The sequence below is a fragment of the Hypanus sabinus genome, chromosome 5 (assembly GCF_030144855.1).
Source record: "Hypanus sabinus isolate sHypSab1 chromosome 5, sHypSab1.hap1, whole genome shotgun sequence".
Classification (NCBI taxonomy): Eukaryota; Metazoa; Chordata; class Chondrichthyes; order Myliobatiformes; family Dasyatidae; genus Hypanus; species Hypanus sabinus.
In genome coordinates this window covers 51,419,224-51,440,463 of record NC_082710.1, presented here as the reverse complement: position 1 = coordinate 51,440,463, position 21,240 = coordinate 51,419,224, and the positions used below count along the sequence as shown (strand labels likewise).

The 21,240-nt window shown below is 38.3% G+C and overlaps 1 long non-coding RNA gene across 1 annotated transcript; it reads left to right on the top strand.

The window, feature by feature from the left end:
- The first annotated feature begins 8,973 nt into the window (after window positions 1-8,973).
- Window positions 8,974-20,840, top strand: LOC132394148 (uncharacterized). Its single transcript, XR_009512193.1, has 3 exons — window positions 8,974-9,170; window positions 10,178-10,293; window positions 20,468-20,840. It is a non-coding gene; the product is annotated as an uncharacterized LOC132394148 (long non-coding RNA).
- The last annotated feature ends 400 nt before the right edge of the window (window positions 20,841-21,240 follow it).

The following is a 21,240-nucleotide window of genomic DNA, read 5'->3' as shown; positions in this document are numbered from 1 at the left end:
ACATAGGTTAATAACTTAAAGAACAATTTAAACAATATCCTTACAGGTCATGCAAGCAAAATTTCCAAATCAATTTGCTCAGTATACCTGTCAGTTCAACTGAAGTAGTGAAATATTGCACTGGCTACTAACCTGATAACAGTCATAATATCACAACTGAACTGCTTAGGACCAATTTTATTGGGAATTTCTTTCAAATTGACCACTTATACTGATTGAAGTTATAATCTAACTTCCAAAAGTATTAACAAAAATTTACCTGGGTGAATTTTGTGTTGACCAGAAAGCACTATGAACTGCAAATCAGTGAACAGGAATGAGGCGAGAGTGGTGGAAACAGACAAAGTAGAAGTCTTTATTCTTGGCATGTGGTTGTAGGAATAGAGGTGGCCATTCTGTGAGACTGTCCTTGCAGTGCCATTTTGTGAACAGTTTGGAGAACTAATTCTTGCTCCAGGACAATTTAATCAGAGAAATTGAACGTAGAAACAAGGTGTTTCTATGGATTATCTGCTAAACCCGAGACCATTCTCAGATAAGAAGCTGTTTATTATGTAAGGAACAACCTGTGATCTGGTTGTCTGGCCCAGTGTTTGGCTGACCTGGTTAGACTGGTTTGAACCAGTCTGAGTTGGACAGAACAAAAGACATCACCTAGGTCACAAGGCTGAAGGGAGAGCCATAAAGCGATACTGCTTCTAGACGTCAGTCACATCCAATGAGATGCTGCCACAGATCAGGCAGATGACTTTGAGCAGAGAAAAGCAAAACATCCTAGATTAATCTGATAAGGAAAAGAATACGAATGGAGGATTTTGGGAGTACAGACAGGGACAACTCTATGGAGACTAATCATCACAGAAGTGGATGACCCCACTTTGGAAAAATGGAAATTGCATGGGATGAGGAAGAATGCCTGGTCAGGCATAAACTCCTTTTCTGGGTATTACCTTTTTTTTCTTTTGACTGCTCAAGGAGGGTCAGGGAAACCTAGTGGACGTGTACCCAGGTACTCAGTTGTGTAAATTCACGTGCATGTGAACTGAGCCAGTGAATACAGACTCTTTCTGTGCCTAACTGGTCATTATCACTGAGGGTTAATCCTTGTATTAGTTGTTTACCCAAAGAGTGGATAACACATGGAATTTCCTACCACAACTGAGGCGAAGAGATGGATTATAAATGCATTGCAGAGAGAGGTTTATGTTGAGAAGTTGGTTTACTAAATTTGATGAAGAAAAATGTCAGAGGACCCCTGTACAATATAAATATGGTAGTGATTCATTGGGTTTGTTTTTCTGTTTTTATTCTGCAATAACAACTGAAAATCAGAATTAGAACCAGAGTTCACCAGAAGGTTCTTGACCCTGTTCTGCTTTCAGTATATAAGAACTGATTTTCTGCCTCAGTTACAGGTTCCCACCCGATCCACACACCTGAAGTTCAAAAATCTATTGATATCTAACTTGATTATAATGATTGAGCAACCATTATCAAATGGTGCAGAGATTTTCCAACATTCACTATCTTTCTCCATACCTCAATTTTAAGTGGTGAAATTTTTACATTAAGACATATGTCACTCACTTTATTTTAATTCTTCAACCTGAAAGTGAACCCCTCATCACTACGTGTCAAGGTATCCAATAATTTTAGAAGTTTCAATGAAATCACCTCTTATTATGCAAAAATACAGAAAATATAATTCTATTCAGACTCCCCTTAAAGGACAACCCTCTCATTCCAGGGATTAGTCTAGATTGCCTTACCTTTGTTACCTCTATAAGGTAATCTACCTGGCTATACAGTATATTATCAGCAAATATAGATACTGTACATCACAATTCCATTCCTTTTATTCAACACACAGATTCCGTGACACGCCTTTACTTCCAGCCTGTTAACCTAAAAGAGACTCATTCATTCAAATTCTATTTATTATGATAATCAACCTTAATCCAACCTATAGAATGTCCTTCAAACCTTAATCTGGGGTTGTAACTTCCTATATATTTTTTAAATGCAAAAGCAAACTTCTAATTAAATTAGTAGTTAACTTAAATAGAGAAATTTGAAAGGAAAATAAACTGTACTTAAAGAATCAATTCATTGTCTGCTCAACAAAATGTATTTAATAGCATATTATTCTGTCATTTTTAAGTAGTTGAAATGGATGAAGTTGTTTAACTTCCTATATTCTTTACTAACTGGGACACCTTGTCTTTTAAAACATATCTCAGCCTGAGCTTATCTAAATAATTCCCTTTCATTTCAATCTTTCGAATGATCTTCCAGTCCCAATGAAGGGTCTCGGCCCAAAAGGTTGAACGTTTATTCTTTTCCATAGATGCTGCCTGGCCTGCTGAGTTCCTCCATGTGGCACTTTGTGTGTGTTGCTTCGGATAAGCTACAGTTTTTTTTTATCTTCCACATCTGACATACTTAAACCATGTAAATATTGCATTCATCTGGGGTAAATGGCTTGCCTCTCTTATCTTTAACTGTCTTGGTATTCTTAGCATTAGGTGTGTATCAACAAGAAGATTGAGATTCTACTTAGCAGCTGAATAGAGATACCTCTCATAATGGAACATTCAGCAGCACTGTACCCAAGTGACAATCTCTATGTCATGCATCAGGGCTTCGACATAATATTTATGAGTGAATACCTTAAGAGTTTTGCACAAGCTGGATTTTTCACTCCTTGTGAATAACAAACCTTTTCTTATGCTGAAACAAACAGTCTCAGGTGTACAGTGCCCTGTAGCAAAGTGTTTCTGCAATGTCTGACTCAAACAATTCCAAGTATTTTAACAGCCCATCTTATTATGATCAAGGCCAAAATAATCATGCATTATGTATTGAAGAAAGGCATCTTTTTGAAATTTTGATTCTAAAATATTTTCAGATAAAATGACAAAAGAACCAAATTTCTACTCCCTATTGATTTTGTTGCCAACTAAAGTATTCTGAATTGAACACAGTATTTCACTTGCCAAATAATGAAAATAACACAACTTTCTACATATGTTGCCAGATGACTTGTTAAATACATTATTGCTTTGCTAGTGTGTTAACTGTACCCTTTGGGATTAATTATGGTGAAAGCTTTAGATTACTTTCATTTAGAATGTTTATGCTGAATTCTCAGCTGCAAGTGTTTCCACTTTGCCTTGCACGTCAGTAGTTTAGATACATATGACAAATTAACAAAAGAAAACACAAAACCGGTCAGTTACTTTTCTAAATAAATGCATGTCTGTAAATGTGAGATTGCATGGATTATGTCTGGACTAATTTCATTTTTGATTGGGATTTGTATTAAAATTTGCTTCTGCTGATGCATATTCTTTCAGTAAATACGTGCCCAATTTCAGTTGACACAGTTCACTGAAATGTTTGTAGAAAGCCACAAGAACATTTGTAGATTATATTAATTCACTACAATATGATGTAGGGACCACGTCTTCCACGGAAGTTTGCAGAGGTGATCTTGAGCAACGTAGATTCCCATTTTAGGCTAGAAACACAAAGTAAAATACCTTAATATTTGTGTAATATTGGATCTTACAGATATAATTAACTAACAGCACCTCATTATTTTCTTTTGAACTTTTGACCAACCTTGTAGAACTTGAGATAAAGCAACACTAATTGCATTTCAGATTAACACAGACAAAATGCTAAAGTAACTCTGCAGGTCCAGCAGCATCTATGGAGAGAAATAAAGGGTTGATGTTTTGGGCCAATATCCTTCATCAAGACAGTCCTGATGAAGGGTTCTGGCTCAAAACATCAAATCTTTATTCCTCTCTATCAATGCTTCCTGACTTGCTGAGTTCCTCCAGCATTTTGTCTGTATTACTTTGGATTTCCAGCATCTGCAGAATCTTCTTTTTTACTGAAGGCATTTCAAATTAATTCATTGGCAGTGAAGAATTTTGAAATATGTGAGGACATGGAACTCTTCATTTAAATACAAAGTGGTTCTTTATTCAAAGCTCATGCATTAGGGATGGAAAAATTAACTAAACTTATGGCTCTTGATTACTGTCAGAATGTGGATGGGGGTTGAGATGAACACCAAGTGAAGACAGTGTTTATTCTTGGTTCTCAAGTTCTGATGCTTCATATTGACAGACGTGCTTACACTCAGCTCTGGTGGGAAAAAGGGGTGGAAGAATGTATCAAGCTCTGGTATGGAATGATGTTGCTAACCTGAAAATTGAAAACTACAGTACATTTTATTGACCTACATTGATTAATGGAGAGCTGGGCTAGAGAGTGAGAGGGAACACCAATGACACGAGGCTCCAGCCAGTAAGTCTTGGGAAGATGTTGGGTAACCAGAATGGATCTGCTTGAGACAGGAGAGAACAGACCTTGATTGTGAGATGGAAGAAGCTAGTGAATATGGGGTTGTTATCAATTAAAGATTCATTGGAAATACCAGGAGATAACTTTTGCTAATCTACACCAGAAGAAATGCTCATGCCCATGCAGATCTAATAAATACATTGCCCAGTTCTACTGTTGCTCTTCTTCAGGCTGCCTTTTCTAGCTGTCCAGGTGGAATCCAAAATATTCGGTAAGTTAGGGACATGCTCTGCATTGCTTTGTTTGCAAACCTCTTTTTGACTTCTTCCCAGCCTATTTAACATTTTTGTGATGCCCCTACGTGTGTAAATTTCTTTGCAATTTGGACATTGGACAATGGCAAGATACTCAGCGACACCAGACAAACCTAGTTTTAAACTATCTCAAGGTCCACACCAATGAGCTTTCAGACAAGTATCACATGATAAGAACCAACAGCAAAATCCAGACAAATTGTCCAGCTGCTTAGTGACAGGCAATTTTTAACTCTACAGCAGAGAATTATCAGACAATTGTCACACTAGCGTTCACAGACAAGGAATGCAATGGAAAGAATTATTCAGTACAGTAGTAAGTGGGAGTGGAATGGGAGCTTAGTGTGATAAATCAGAAAAGAAAGCAAAGAATTTGTTTAGAATAGCGAGTGAGAGAGCAACATCTTGCAAGGCAGGACCCATTTGAAAACTGAAAATCTCATTAGGAGTGAGTCTTATTTGAGCCAATAAAAAGGATGGAGGTGTAAAAAGAGTGGCTATTGTTGGAGTGGGGCAGTGATAAAGTGTTTAGGCTTTGGTTCAGTAGGTTTTGGTGAGAAAAGGCTTGGGCAAGCACAGACACAAGTTCAAAGTAAGTTTCCAGTAAGTTTTTTTTCCCCCAATGTTGGTGCATAATTAGTGTGCTATGAATGGGTCCAGAGGTAGAGGTATGTTCCCTGTGTGAAATTTGGAAGACCTCCAGTCTCCCTGATAATTACATCAGCACAATGTGCACTGAACTGCAGCTCCATAGATTCCCATGTTAAAGAACTAGAGCTGCAGCTCAGTTTTTGGCTCATATGAGAGAATGAGAAGGTAACAGATAGGAGCTACAGGGATGTAGTTACCCCTAAGTTGCAGGAGGTGGGTACCTGGGTAACTGTCAAGAGAAGGAAAAGGAGTAGCCAGGCAGTGCAGAATACCTCTGTGGCCGTACTACTCAATTATAAGTATACTGTTTTAGATACAGTTAGGATCGATGACCTAGCAGGGAGAAACTGAAGCAAGCAGGTCTCTGGCACTGAGTCTGGCTCCATGGCTCAGGGAGAAATCAAGAGTGCAGTAGTGACAGGAGATTCAATAGTTAGGGGAACAGACAGGAAATTCTGTGGATGTGATAAAGATGTGATTAAAATTTACTATGCTGTGGATGTCTATATAGTAGTTGACTAATATAGTATACTGTGTGTATATATTTACACTGTATACTGCTTATATAATACAACTAATAGAGAGTAAAACATTGGATATTTGAGTTGAGATACATTCTATATTGAGTTGAAGTTTATCAATAAGCAGGGAGGAGTGTACTATATTTAAAATTTCAGTAATATTTTGAGAAATATTTTCTTAAATTGACTCCTTCTACCCTAGGCCATGAACATAAATATACTGTTTGATTAAGCATTCATTGTTCACATAATTTGTTACATTGTATACATAATTCATATGTGAGAAGGAAGATTAGGAGAATGGGCAAAGAAGTGTTGGATAGAACATAGAGTAGTGAAGTGCATGATCATGCATTTTGGTAGAAGGAATAAAGGCATAGACTATTTTACAAATGGGGAGAAAATTCAAAAACTCAGAGGTGCAGAGGGAGTCCTTGTGCTGGATTCTGTGAAGGTTAGCTTGTAGGTTGAGTTGGTGATAAGGAAGGCAAATACAATGTTAGCATTCATTTCGAGAGAACTAGAATATATGAGCAAGGATGCAATGCTAAGGCTTTATAAGGCATTGGTTTGACTACACTTGGAGTATTGTGAGTAGTTTTGGGCCCCTTAACTGAGAAAGGATGTACTGGTATCGGAGAAGCTCCAGAAGGGGTTCACAAGAATGATTCTAGGAATAAAAGGGTTAACCTATGAGGAGTGTTTGTTGGCTCTGGGCCCATACTCAATCAATGGTTCAATTTAATATTAGAAAATGTATAGAGTATAAAACACAAAATTCTTACTCTTCACAGAGATCCACAAAACAGAAAGAAAACCTAAAGAATGAATGACAGAAAACTTCAGGATCTAAAGACCCCACTCCCATGTCCAAGCAGCAAAAACATCAACCCTCCCCTCCCCTCCCCCCCACTTGCTCCAGCAAAAATATCAGCACCCCACCCCCCCCAGCATGCAAGCAGTAGCAAGTTCCCAGAGATCATGAATTAGAGTATATCAAAAACTACTGTCTATCCCAACACTTTGACATCTCAACAGGCTCTCTTTCTCATTAATGAGTGAGAGAAAGAGAGAGAGAGAGATATTGCTTCTATAACAGCAAGAGGTGAGGTGATTGTTTCGATGTTATATTCTGCAGCGTCGCTTATTCGAGTTTTCCCTGACTTAAGAATCAGCAGACTCTCTCTCACCACTGAGCGAGAGAGAGAGATCGCTTGAGTGTAGAGGCCTCTGGCAGATGTGCCCACAGTCAATGTTTCAATAACACTTCAGGAAGCCAGCGAGGAATCGGGTTGTCCACAGGGCTGCACCCTGAAGGCACACACCTTACAAGCTGCTCTTGGAGATTCCAAAATGTAGGCTGCTCGGCAGGTTCTGAAGAATGAGAATCCACAGCTTGTGAAGAATGTAGTTTGAGTGCAGCTGTAGATCATGGACTCCAGCAGGACCCCAGACACCTTAAAAAGGACAAAAACAGACATGAGAACAGAAACGTAAACTGTTTTGCAGATGGGCTGGAAGAAGTCACCCAGGTCTGCAAAAACCTCTGGCGCCATCTTTAGTTCCTCCCACTAGAAGAATGTGGTGGGAGGAACTCCTTGGACCTATTGAGTATTGAAAGTTCTTCAGAGAATGAATGTAGACAAAATGTTTCCTATAGTGAGTGAGTCTAGGACCAGAGGGATGTCCATTTAGAACAAGGATGAGGAGGAATTTATTTAGCCAGAGAATAATGAATCATTACCACAGGTGGCTGTGGAGGCCGTCTTTGAGTACATTGGTAGGTTGATATATTGATAGGAGGTTGATAGGTTCTTGATTAGTCAGGGTGTCAACGGTTATGGGGAGAAGGCAGGAGAATGGGGCTGAGAAGGATAACAAATCAGCCAGAATGGAATGGCGGAGTAGACCCATTCTGCTCCTATGCTTTATGGTCTTATGAACAAGAAAGGTCTATGAACCACAACGTCCTAAAGTTGTCAGATTTTGATATTCTTCAGGTCAAATGTTTTACACTGAACACGGATGGTTAGATTTGCATAATGTGTTCTGTGAAATGTTCTATTGTGTTCTGGTAAAAATGTTTCTGTCAGCTATTTTGACAAATATAGGGTCTGATTAGGCTGACAGGCAGCCAGCTGTTCTGTGGGGAGCTGCTCGCTGGAGGCAATGCAGTGAGGTCCGAGCTTGCATGCCTGTTCAGTGCAGACGCTGACACATCTGACCTGTGCTGTCACTATTTGCAGCACTGAATCCAATGACATATCCGTAAAGTTCCGAGGTGACAGGCCAAGTGCACTTCTTCTCCACCTCTGGCGTTACACTAGCCACAGCTGACAGGTCTTATATATCTGAGTGGGGTCAGCAACATGGATGAATTAGGAAAATGAAGGCAAGTTAATATGAACACTTCGATCAATTTGCAAAAGAATGTAGGATAACAAATATATCTTTTCCTTTTTTTGCTAATATTTTAGATATTTCTTGAATTAACAGTGTTTTTAGGCTGTATCTCAATAATTCTGATTGTCAGAGCCTCTAGATAGAGCAGACAAGGCCTATGATATTGCCCACTGTCACTGGGGTAGGCTTTGGCTGGGTCTTGTTTTCTGTCCTTCCTCCACACTCTATGGCTGTGGCCATGAGGTTGGCAAGACATAGGGACATCTGTGTCTGCAAACAGTTAATACTGACATGGGCATCTCATGAGAGTGAATACAATAATATAGAGGCCCAGTTTCTATTTTTGTGCATTTTAAAGTCAGTGTGTGAAATATCACAGAACACACATGCCTGGATTCCTGATAACTGTTTTCAGGAAGTGCCATCTTATTATTATTGTTACTATTTTGGATGACTGGGAGAGCAAAGTATTATATTTTCATTGGCAATTAAAAACTGGTGGTCCAAAATATGCTTAACATGACAATTCATTTTAATTCCTACGTTAAAACTCCTAAAGTATAGTGGGTATTATAACTTAAGTTTTCTTCTAAATACATTCTTTCAACTGCACAAGGAATGTTGTTAATAAATCAGGTGTGAAGTTAATTGTTTACATGTTAACATTGCCTGTTATGCCTGTGTCAGTAAGGAACACTGAAAGGTGCCAGAGAATGAGAAACACATGTTGCTTATCAGTGATCAATGAAGAACAAATCTGACTAAACTCCAGCAATGTAAACATCATCAAGGATGAATCTGTAACACACAGATGGCATCCTGATGATTGTATGTGAATCAATGCAACAGAAACCCAATCCTATTGCAGTAGAGTAATAACCAACCCATATGTTAAAGGAAGGTCATTTTCCTTCAAACATAAATGATGTTGGAACAAAAAAAATAGAGAAGTCAAGGAAACCTGGTAAGTGTCTACCCTAACTATTAACCTTTTTCAGTAACTAACTAACTTGATTCCACTATTTCCATGTTGTAATTCAGAAATGGATCATAAAACAGTATCAGTTTCTTCATCAACAAGAGAAAGTCTGTCGATGTTAGAAATCCTGATGAAGGATCTCAGCCTGAAACAAGGACTGATTTACTCTTTTCCATAGACGCTGCCTGGCCTGCTGAGTCCCTCCAGCATTTTGTGTTTATTGCTCAGTTTATCATGTAAATAATGTGGTGATGTGTGAAGAAATTTATCTATAATGAGGCATCTGTTTGTACACCTTTCATGAATGCATTTGCTTTCACAATATTACTAAAATAGGAAAGAACAAGAAATTGGTGGTAACCTTGTGACGTAAGTTGGTTACTAATGGGATGCAAGGAAACAAACAGTACCAGTTGTTTTCTGATTAGCCAATGTAGCAAGCAGTGTTTGCTTGTGATTTGCACTGTGGTCTGTACATCTCACATCTCCATCAAATATATAAAAGGCATTGATAGGGTCATAGAAGCAAGAATATCCAAATTTGCTGATGATGTAAATGAGATGAGAAAGGAAGATTGTAAAATGGCTAAGTTAGGATGAATTAAGCAAGTGTGTGAAGTTATTGTACTTGACTTTTATGGGGAAAATTGATGGATCTGAAAAGGAGTGGGTGAAATATTTTAATGTGAACTATTTTCTCAATACCAGATAGGTAAGAAATATGGAGAAACTTATGGTGGGATGATGAAGTCCAGGAGGCCAGACCTGTAAGTCTGCAATGAGCTGATAAGAGGTTACATGAGCTGAAGCTGTAGAGGGAATTAAAATCAAGGATGAAATTTCTAATAATGAGGCATTGCTGTTTTGTAAAAGAATCCCTAAGAGCTAGCCCTAAAACAAAAAGTGATCAAAGATGTATGCGAAACGTTGGACTTCATCACAAAGAAGCAGGAATTTTAAAGTATGGTTGTGAAACTTTTTTATTTGTACAGAAATTTGACCAGCTCCCATCTGGGAAACTGCTGCTTTGGAAAATCCCTCGATTCATGAAAGATCTGATGGAAGGTTATTGGCCTGAAACATTAACTCACAGATGCTGCCGGTCCTAGTGAGTACTTTCAGCACTTCCTGTATTGTTTCAGATTCCTAACATCAGTAATATTTACTTTTGAATAGATATCTACTACTTTTGGTGGGTGTTGTTAAAGCCAAGAACACCATCAACATTTTAGCTATGACTACATGCTTAGATCAAGAGATCGATCCATGGTGTATATTTTTGCCTATGTTAAAAATATAAAATTCCAGCAGACACATAACATTGGCCATGAGACATCTCCTCTGGCAATCAACCAATACTTGGAAAGCATCATTAGCTTCTAGTTACATTAGGGCAAATGAACAAAAGCAAAATAAAAAATCAACTCTCATGAAAACTGTTTTCCTTCTATTGTGGTCCTAATTTCTGCTGCAAAGAACTTGTGTCTGATCCCGAGATCTACGTTGTGATGAAATTCAACTCTATATTTTTACTATACTATGTGACTGAATTCTGACACAAATTCAATTCGTGACTGTGACTGGGACCTTACACGTTACAGATGTGTGGCTCTGTGTGCATACTGCACACACAGAAAGGTGTGAGTGCACAATTCTTGCAGCACACATTTGACACCACTTCGCTGAAATTATTTCACGTATATGCAATTATCACACTGACTGGGCCATGTACAGGAAACCGCGTCTGAATAGTAGGAACCAGGTGTTATTTGTCCATGTCTTTTGTGCTCTTTCAAGAACCCGAGCACCCAGGAGGCAGGGTCTCCAACAGCACATATTAAGGATAGGATTTTAAAGAGCCCCATACACTTGCTGAGCTAAACTAATTCATGCCTGGTTTGCAACTCTTAAAGGGAAGGTAAATAATCAGAATTGGATTCAGATTTAATATCACTAGCATACAGTATGTTGTGAAATTTATTGTTTTGGGGCAGCAGTACATTGCAATATGTAATTATAAACACAATAATTTACAGTAAAAAGTGTATATGTGCAGAAAAAAATAACAAAGTAGTATTTGTGGGCTCATTGTCCATTCAGAAATCTGATGGTGGTGGGGAAGGAGCTGTTCCTGAAACATTAAGTGTGTTCTTTAGGCTCCTGTACTTCCTCCTTGATGGTAGCAATGAAAAAAAGGGCATTAACTGGGTGATAGGTGTCCTTAATGATGAATGCCACCTTTTAGAGGAATTGCATTTTGGAAGTGTCCTTGATACGGAAGAGGCTAGTGGCAATGATGGAGCTGGATGAGTTTACAAATGTCTGCAACTCTTTTTGTTCTAGTGCATAAACCACTCCATACCAGACAGTGATGCAACCAGATAGAATTCTCTTCACCATTTGTTTGTAGAAATTTGTGAGCGTCTTTGTCGACATGCCGATTCTCCTTAAACTCCCAATGAAATACTGCTGCTGACGTGTCTTCTTTGTAATTGCATCAATATATTGGGCTCAGAGATGTTGACACCCAGGAACTTGAAACTGCTCACAATTTCCACCTCTGATCCATTGATGAGGACTGGTGTGTGTTTCTTTGAACACCCCTTCCTGAAGTCCATGATCAATGCTTTGGTCTTACTGACACTGAGTGCAAAGTTGATCTGCTGCAACACCCCACAATCTCAGTCCTTTACAACTCCATCTGAAATTCTGCCAACAATAGTCCTGCCATCGGCAAATTTATAGATGTTGTTTGAGCTGTGCCTAGCTGCAAAGTCATGGGTCTAGAGAGAATAGAGCAGTGAGCTAAGCATGCATCGTTGAAGTGCTCCAACAATGATCAACAGCGAGGAGTGTTATTTCTGATCCAGACTGACTGTGGCCTCCCAGTGAGGAAGTCAAGAAACCAGTTTTAGAGGACAGTACAGCAGTCCAGGTTTTTGAGCTTGTTGATTAGAACTGAGGCAATGATTGAGTTGAACACTAAGCTGTAGTTAATAAGCAGCAGTCTAACGTACTAGGCTGAGTGGAAAGCCAGTGAGATTGCATCCACGGTAAACCTATTGTGGCAATAGGCAAATTGCACAGGTCCAGGTCCTTGCTTAAATAGAAGTTGATTCTAGCCATGACCAACCTCTTAAAGCGCTTTATCACAGTAGATGTGAGTGCCACTGTGAGATAGTCAATGAGGCAGCTCACCCTGTTCTTCTTAGGCACTAGCGTGATTGTCACCCTTTTGAAGCAGGTGGGAACCTCAAACTGCAGCAGTGAGAGATTGAAGATGTCCTTTAACACTCCCACTAGTTGGTTAACAGGTTTCAGAGCCCTACCAGGTACACCATCAGGGCAAAGATTCATCCTCTTGAAAGATGTTCTGATGTTGGCCTCCGAGACAAATATCACAAGGTCAGCAGATGCTGCAGGGATTTGCACAGGTAAAGCTTTATTCTCCCTTGCAAAGCAGGCATAAAATGCATTGAGCTCATTTGGGAGTGAATGACCACGGCTATTCGTGATGTTAGGTTTTGCTTTGTAGGAAGTAATGGCCTGCAAACCCTACTGGAGCTGATGTGCATCCGATTACATCTCGAACCTCAATCAGAATAGTTTTTTTGCCCTTAAGGTGGATTTCCAGGACTTCTCGTATAGCTCTGGATCACCAGTCATGAATGCCACAGAACAAGACTTCACAGACTACAAATCTCCTGGTTCTTTCATGGCTTTTGATTTGTTTTCGAAGGTACACATTCATCCACATGCAGGTCTTGGTGAAGTCAGTGACAACTATGGTATATTCATTCAAACTTGAAGATGAACCCCTGAAATATGACAGTCCACCAACTCAAAGCAGTTCTGGAAGCACTTGGGGTGGCATGGTAGTGTAGTGGTTAGCATAACACTTTACAGTACTAGTGACAGGGGTTCATTTCCCACCACCATGTCGGTAAAGAGTTTGTATGTGTTGTGCATTTCATATTTGAGAAATGATATATATTTACAGTGTATATATAAAAATAACATTAATTTCATATATCATCATGCTACCACGTGATATGTACAAGTCCCACTTAAAGTAAACTCAAAGTTAAATCTGCATTTCCAGATTCCCGTGAGTTTCTTTGAATTAATTTAATGTTTTGAAGTTACAAAACATAACACTGTTCTCCCTGTGACTGGTTGGGATTCTTCTGGGTGCTTCAGTTTCCTCCTACAGTCCAAAGACGTACGGGTTGGTAGGTTAATTGGTCATTGTAGATTGTCCTGTGCTTAGGCTGGGGTTATATCTGGGGTTGTTGTGTAGTGCAGCTCGAGGGACCAGGAGGACCTATTCTGCACTGTACCTCAAATTAATTAATTAATGAAGTAAGGCACTCCTCGGCTTCCGTTGACCTCACCTTCTTGGTCCTCACCATTGGTGCAGTGATCACTAATCTCTGTCTAGTGTTGGGAGTAGAAGTTTGGCCAGGTGATCGGACTTTACATTGTAGGTGTGGGATGGCATGGTAAGTGTTCTTGGTATAACAGTGGTCCAGTGTGTCTCCTCCTCTGGTTCCACAGGTGATATGTTGGTGGTAGTTGTTCAGAGTCTTCTTCAAGCTGGTCTGGCTGAGATCTCACGCAACGTTAGGAAAGGCATCAGAGTGAACAGTTTCACGCCCGCTGACTACATTGCTCAGCTCCTCCAGTGCCTGCCCGACATTGACCTGAGGTGGAACGTATGACGGCAAACATAAAAACCTGGATGATGGTGGAAAACTCCCTGGGCAGATACAACAGATGATATTTACCACTAGATGGTCCAGGTCAGGTTAGTCTGACGTATTTCCACCACTTTTTAAAGGCGTTGCATAGATGGATATCTGTACTGTAAAAACTGGTGTACTGCAAAGCAAACAATTGCAAACCAAGAGCAAGATTTCAGTTCCATGGATATAGACTGTAGCTGTCTAGTGAAGAGACAGTTCTTCACTTTGAGTGCACCAAACCCACGTGACTTGCTCACCCTGTATTATTTTAGTTGCAATTCTGTGGACAAATTAATTTCAAGATTCGGAGACATTCTGGAAAGGTACTTAGTTTGGTCTTAGAAGTAGATTTGAGTTAATTAGCTGGAAGAGTTTGATAAGGAATAAATTAATTTGGCTCTTGAAACCATGAGCAAATTCAAGAAAATTTAGAGCTAGTAACTTATTTCTCATACAGTAGTGATTCTTGGATTGGACATCCACGTATGTGGCAATGAATTGTTTAAGAAGCAATTAGATAATTGAAAAACAGGGAAAGCAGTGTCTTTTAGAAATAGATGAACTAAATATTTTCTGAGCTTATCACTTACTGTCAAAGAACCTTGTTGGAAAACTCCACCACTCTGCTCCTGATAATTGAAGGAACAGGTTAATGGAGATGGAGAAAAAATGACATGATTGTATAAATTATATAATTTATGTTCTTTTAAGTTTATGTAAATTATGTTAGTCCTATTTTAATGTACTGTGCTGCTGATGCAAAAAAAAAGCTAATTTTTATGCCATTTATCCCAAGCATATGCCTGTGCCAATGACAAAAAACTTGAACTTGGACAAAACAATGAAAAAGCAAACATTAATTAGATCATCTCTGTCTGACATCTCAAAAAGCTCACTATACTTTTCACCGTTCCCCTTTTCTGTCTATTGTACATGTGCAGTGATGATCTTTCCGTAGGGAAAACATTGCTAAACGAATTGTAACAAACATCGCACCATAGCCATGAATGTAACACTTCACCTATGGTTGATATTTACATCTAATCAGATTATATAGAAAATGAAATTAGATAACGAAAAATCAGACATTTAAAAACTGGAAATCTGAAACAAATGCTTGAAATATCTGTGGAAAGAGAAACTGCTACCAGTTAGAGTTGAAGTCACCCCATTAGATAGGCCCATAATTTGAAGTGTTAATTCTGCTTCTGTTTCCACAAATATGCCCTGATCTGTATTTCCAGCAATCTGTGTTTCTGTTTGAAATTAGAGATGATTTAGTTATACCTACTTTGTATTGTATTAGCAGCTGATTTAAGGATCCAAGATGCATGCATTTTGTTTTATTCAGACTATAACCATGTGTTTTCAAATTATTTAGTACAAATTATGAATACAATATATGAATTCCTGGGAGTACCCAGAGGGCCTGTGGGTTGTTAAAAGGGGAATTCAAATAAGTAATATGGAAAAATGCACTAAATCTTACAGCATATGAGAAATTGTTTTAATATTTTCTGATTTTGAGGTGAGCAGGACTTAAGAAATAATTTTCAGATCCCATCTATTAAAATTACACTTTGAGTTCAACCAGAAATCTTCTAGCAAACAGAAAATTTCTGAAGTTACTTAATAGCAAAAATTGCTTGAGGCATTTTTTAAAGGGAAATTCCTGCCTTAATTTCATACTCCGTGATTGCAGCTGTCCATTAGAACTTAATTCGGAGCGACATTATCTGGTTCATTAAACATATAATTAGTTGGAATACAATTTCTTTTGCAATTTGAACATTAACTAATTTATCAGAGTAAGGTGTTGTCAACTCTGTTCATTCATTTTACTATAAATCGCTTTATTCACTCCACACAACATTATGTGGGTTGTCAAACTTTTTCAGGTCAGTGGATGGTTTTGTTTTACTGGCATTTTCACTGAACTGAATGTTTTTCTTCTTGATCCTTTAATGGCTACTGAGTGACCAATTTAACCATATACCCCTGAAGAAGGCATTCATAATTTATTTTAAAATGGCCTGTTTTTAACTTAACCTCTTTTAAGATACCAGTGATCCAAATAAAACTAAATTGATTGAAAATTGATGAGATTCTTTTCAGATTTATTTTTGAGGTACATTGCTGAGATTTTCTTTTAAAATGGCTGTTTTGAAATTGGGATTATTTGTCATTATTAAAAAGCATATCTATCATTGTAAAATAGAATGGGATATTGCAGAGTATCATAAGAACATTGGATGTCATGTATTACTCAGTATGGAAACAACCTAGAAATATAAAAGTTTGCATGTGAATTGGATTTAGAAGACAGTTGTGCGCTACACTCTTGGTTTCTCTTTCAAAAAACAACTGTAGGGAGGCCCCTACAGAACATTTAAATTAATGAGGTTTTTCAGATCTACTTTTGAGGTACTAGGTATGTGGGTGGATCTGATCACGATCTTCTGGTCTGCCTGAACCATAAAGAAAAGCCAAAAGTTTATGCACTGAACTTCTGCAAGAAACCAGCTACAATTTAAATCAGTTAAGTGACTGGTAGCTTTTGAACCAAATGAGAGAAAGAACCAAATTTAGTAACATACCAAAAAGAATAGCCATCGATACTATCACTGAGGCTATTTACAATGACTAAGAAATAACTTTTCTTTAGAATGCTTCAGGTGGAATGAAAAAAATTCTCATTAATTTGCTTTTGACTAACGTTTGTGGACAAGATGTGATTGTCTGGATTGTGGCACCATTAGGCATTCCTCCTTCATTTTTGATGGGGGAAAGAGCACACTTGGCTTTTAAACTCCCTTCTAATATGGCGTGTCCAGTATGAAACATTTAAGCGTTGTCTGGGATGAATGCACAATGGCCAACAAAGCAGTCACAGAAGCTTTTTGTGCTGTTACATAAATTTTGGAAACAATAACAAATTAATGGGAGGTACTATTTTAGTGTTGACTGGAGATTCTAGTCAAATGCTGCCAGTAATTCCATGAGATGTTAAATCAGATGGATTAAAAGGCTGTTTTTAGAGCATCATATATCTGGGAAAACCAATGAAAATTGTCCCTGGGTTATAAATATTTGACTATGGACAGATGATCCATATGAATGACCATTTTGTAGTCTGGCAGGATAGATGGGGCTGGCTTTGTTGGAAACTGCAGGTCTACAGGCATTTTATCCTTGGTGGCAACAAGGTATCTCTGTGTGCCTTCTCCCCCGCCCCCCCTGCCCATCACCATCTCTGAGCCGTAAGAACGGAAGGCTGTTTGAGCTAAGCAGAGCTGAGGGGGCTGTGCCTACTCACTTATTCCCTCACTGAGTCAGTGAGGCTGGAGGCTGGAGGCCAGAGCTTTTCTTGGTCTTAAGTTCATTTCCAACTTTCAAACAGTCCAGTTCCCAGGACCTCAACCCTGTCCTAATATGGGGACTGACTATATCTTATTTATATTGCAACCAGAGCTCTTGCGCCTGAAGTACAGGAAAAGCGCTATGTTTCAGTGTCCTTATTTTGGATTTATATTAATCATTTTGCATTTCTTGCTTTGTTATCTTCCTTAAATGTAATTACCTGGTGCCTATTAGCTTATGCATTATAAAGTTGTTAAGTAAATCTGCCTCATTGTTTACAATAAAACCAATATGGTCAGCTCCCTAGAACACATTCTTACTGAAAGTTAATGAAAGGGTTATCCTACAAGGAATGTTTGATGGCTCTGGGTCTGTGCTTGCTGGAATTCAGAAGAATGAGGGGGGATCGCATTGAAACCTTTCAAATGTTGAAAGGCCTAGCAGAGTAGATGTGGAAAGGATGTCTCCCATGGTGGGGGAGTCTAGGACAAAAGGGCACAACCTCAGGATAGAGGTTTCAAAACAAAGATGCGGAGAAATTTCCTTAGCCAAAGATTGGTGTATTTGTGGAATTAGTTGCCACCTGCAGCTGTGGAGGTCAAGTCATTGGGTGTCCTTAAGGCAGAGGTTGATAAGTTCTTGATTGGACATGGCATCAAAGGTTATGGAGAGAAGGCCAGGAACTGGGGTTGAGGGGGAGAAAGAAAAAGGATCAGCCATGATTGAATCACGGCGCAAATGACCTAATTCTGCTCTTATGTCCTGGTCCTATCCAAAAACCACTCCAGAAATGTATTACTTTCCAGGAATAATTTAATCTGGTAGTTTGGTAGCTAAACTCAACAAATAAAATATCTTGAATAAATTACTTAATTTATACATTCTGAGACAGTTGCTACTACGTACCTTATTCACAACTATCCTACAGTTCTGACAGGATCTTTCTTTCTGCTCTCATTCTCCACCTCTTTTTGATCTTCTACTGTTTTATGTTATTACTCAATCTATTAATTAGGAGTCCTGGATGAGTTGTAACTTCATCTCACAAAACTTTGGTTTACTGTTTTATATCAGACACTGTCCCTTTGCCATAAATTCTATCCCACTTTCTGGCTAAAAGTTGAACCAAATTATTAATAACATATACATCCTATGAGACTCAAGGCTGATCTTTTCATCCTGTGCTTTTTCTTTTTAACTTTGTCCAATCTACCTATTTTATTTCTACAAAACAGCACCTATGTCTACCTTGTACTAGCTTCTCTGTGGTTGGAATCTTCACTCGGCTTGGGGTTATGGAGAGACAAGCTACTAAGCATGAATTTCCTTGGGGAATTTAGCTCTTTTTGTGTCATTTGGTTTTCATCCCTTGTCTGCTCTGTGCCACACCATTCCCATCACAAAGCTTCAGAGCAGCTTGCTGGAGTTCAGGAATACATTTCAAGGTTGTGCACAAGTTATCTATTCTAATGTTTCCAGTCCTTTTCTGGCTACCTAACCATTCTCCAGCATTTCACCTACCCCATCTTGAGTTCTCTTCTTGCACTGCCTATATTCTAACTTCTATCACCTCTAATCTTCATGTTTTATATTTTAAAATGGATCCAAATTTCTAAATTGAAATTTAGTATGCTCATTTCATGCAACTGCCATGGGTATCTTTAACCAGACCATTACTAACTTACCAGTGGCTTCAACTCCCATGGAGATTAAATACAGTGTCCAGCTGTTTTAAATTGGCTATTAGTAGATCTATTTTAAGCAATAAATTGAACAGAATAATGCTAAACGTATCCCTTTGTGCTTCAAAATGACTCATTGCATGTGAAACATGTGGAGATGTTTCTAAGACAAATAATAAAACATTATTTATATTCAAAGTCCCCTTTTCCCAGTAACATATCGAAGTTGGATCAACAAGATGATTCTAAAGTACATATGAACAATGTTGCCCACAAGGAATGAACAAAGAATTCCAAACCATGTTTGCTTTAGAGATTCCAAAGAGAGGAATACTAACTTGTATGATAAGCTGGGATAGAGAAAACAGTAGTATAATGCTTTATGTATATAATGCAACGACTGTGCCATTTCTTAGCATATTAGAGATAAATGTGGTAGCAATCTGCCTCCACTAGAATATCATTTGAATAATGTGCATTCATCTCCTCTGTTTCCACTGCAGATTGGAGATATCCTGAACAATGCAGATACAAAATAAAGAGTTATGCATTTTTTTAGTGACCCCTAAGTGTACTCTGTAAAATAACAACTACTTTTTCAAGTTATTTTCTTCTCTGATCTATTTATAGAGCTGATCACAGCACTGTGGGAAATAAGTCTTCCAGCTGAATTTGAACTGTGGTTTCAATGATAATAACGAGCATTGGTGTTTCACAGGTCAGTGCTGTGTTCATCTGCAGCAGGTTAAATTAATTCCAGCCATTAGAAGAAAAGGCTAGTACATCTGGCTCTTGACTTAGAGACTTTCCAATGCTTCTTCGAATTCTCTACTGATTGGAGATTGCCTGGCTAATTAATAGAAAGCTCTTTTGAAAATTCTGTTCCAGCATAAAATTTAAACTGAAAGTGATATATGTAAATTGCTATTATGAGCAATAGAATTTTTTGGGATATTGAGCAAAGGAAGACGCACATTACAGGATGCCTTCAAGTGCTTTGATTATTTATGTTGAGTTGTAAAACAGACAACTCAGCGGCCGGCTTACAACAGTAAACTCCCACAAAAATAATGCATAAATGAACAGCTAGTCCGATTGTATTGATGTTGATCGAGAAAAAATTTTAGCTAGAGAACATGGGTAATTCTCCTTCTTGAAGTACCGCTTTAGTATCTTTTCCAGCCATCCAGGAAATGGTGTTGCATTTATTCAACAATGCATCCACAAGCTTGAATCTATGACAATGCCTCAGTGCCTCATAAAGTTTGCCTGGGTTTTATTGCCTAGGAGGGACTATTAAACATAATATTCTGACTAGTCATGGAGCTTTATAATGTATTACATGACAGTAAAACCATTGATGTTTCACTGCTTGTCAATTAATATTATTAAGAATGACTCTCTTTCTGTGTTGTGTAAGTATAAAGTACAAAGCAAATTTATTGTCAAAACTCATACTTCACCTCGCACAATGTTGAGGCTCATTTTCTTGCAGGCACACGGAATGAAAACAAGAAACACAATAGAATCAATGAAAGACCACACCTAACAAGACAGACAAAACAACCAATGAGCAATAAATATTGAGAATGTGAGCTGAAGTGTCCTTGAAAGTGAGTACAGAGGTTGTGGGAACTTCAGAGGTACTGTGACTCTATTATCTTTTAAATAACAATCACTAAATTATCTTTGTTGCTTCATTGTAATTTGGTCAGTAAAGATTCTCGAATAGCACATTTGGTCCCAAATGCTGCATATCCAAACTCAATTCAAGTAAGATCACAGTAAGGGGACATATTTTAATGAATTAGTAAATATATGTGCTTGTCTAAAAGAGGGCGCAAACTTCTTGTACTTTTCCAGTTGCAAATGATGAGGTTTTTGTTGTACAACAGCAGATGCTCAGAGGAATTACACTCTGGAACCCCATAGTTGTACAGAGGATTGGAACCTGTAATTCATTCTTAATATTGCTTTACACCTAATAAACAAGTGCAACAATGCTGGATTTACCAACATGAGTCCAAGAACATACTGGAGATTCTTTGCCAGGGCACCTGATCACCTACTGCCCTGTTGGAATGAGCAATGAATCCAGGGTGGAATTCAAGTACTCCTCACAGACAGACATATTGTATGTGGGACAACACCATACATGTAAATAAGGTTTGTATATCTATTTGTAGCAACTCATTACCCCTGGCCCACTCAAGATTTTCCCTTCACTCCCTTAAAAATTATTCACCTTTCTTTGAGGACCCATGTATC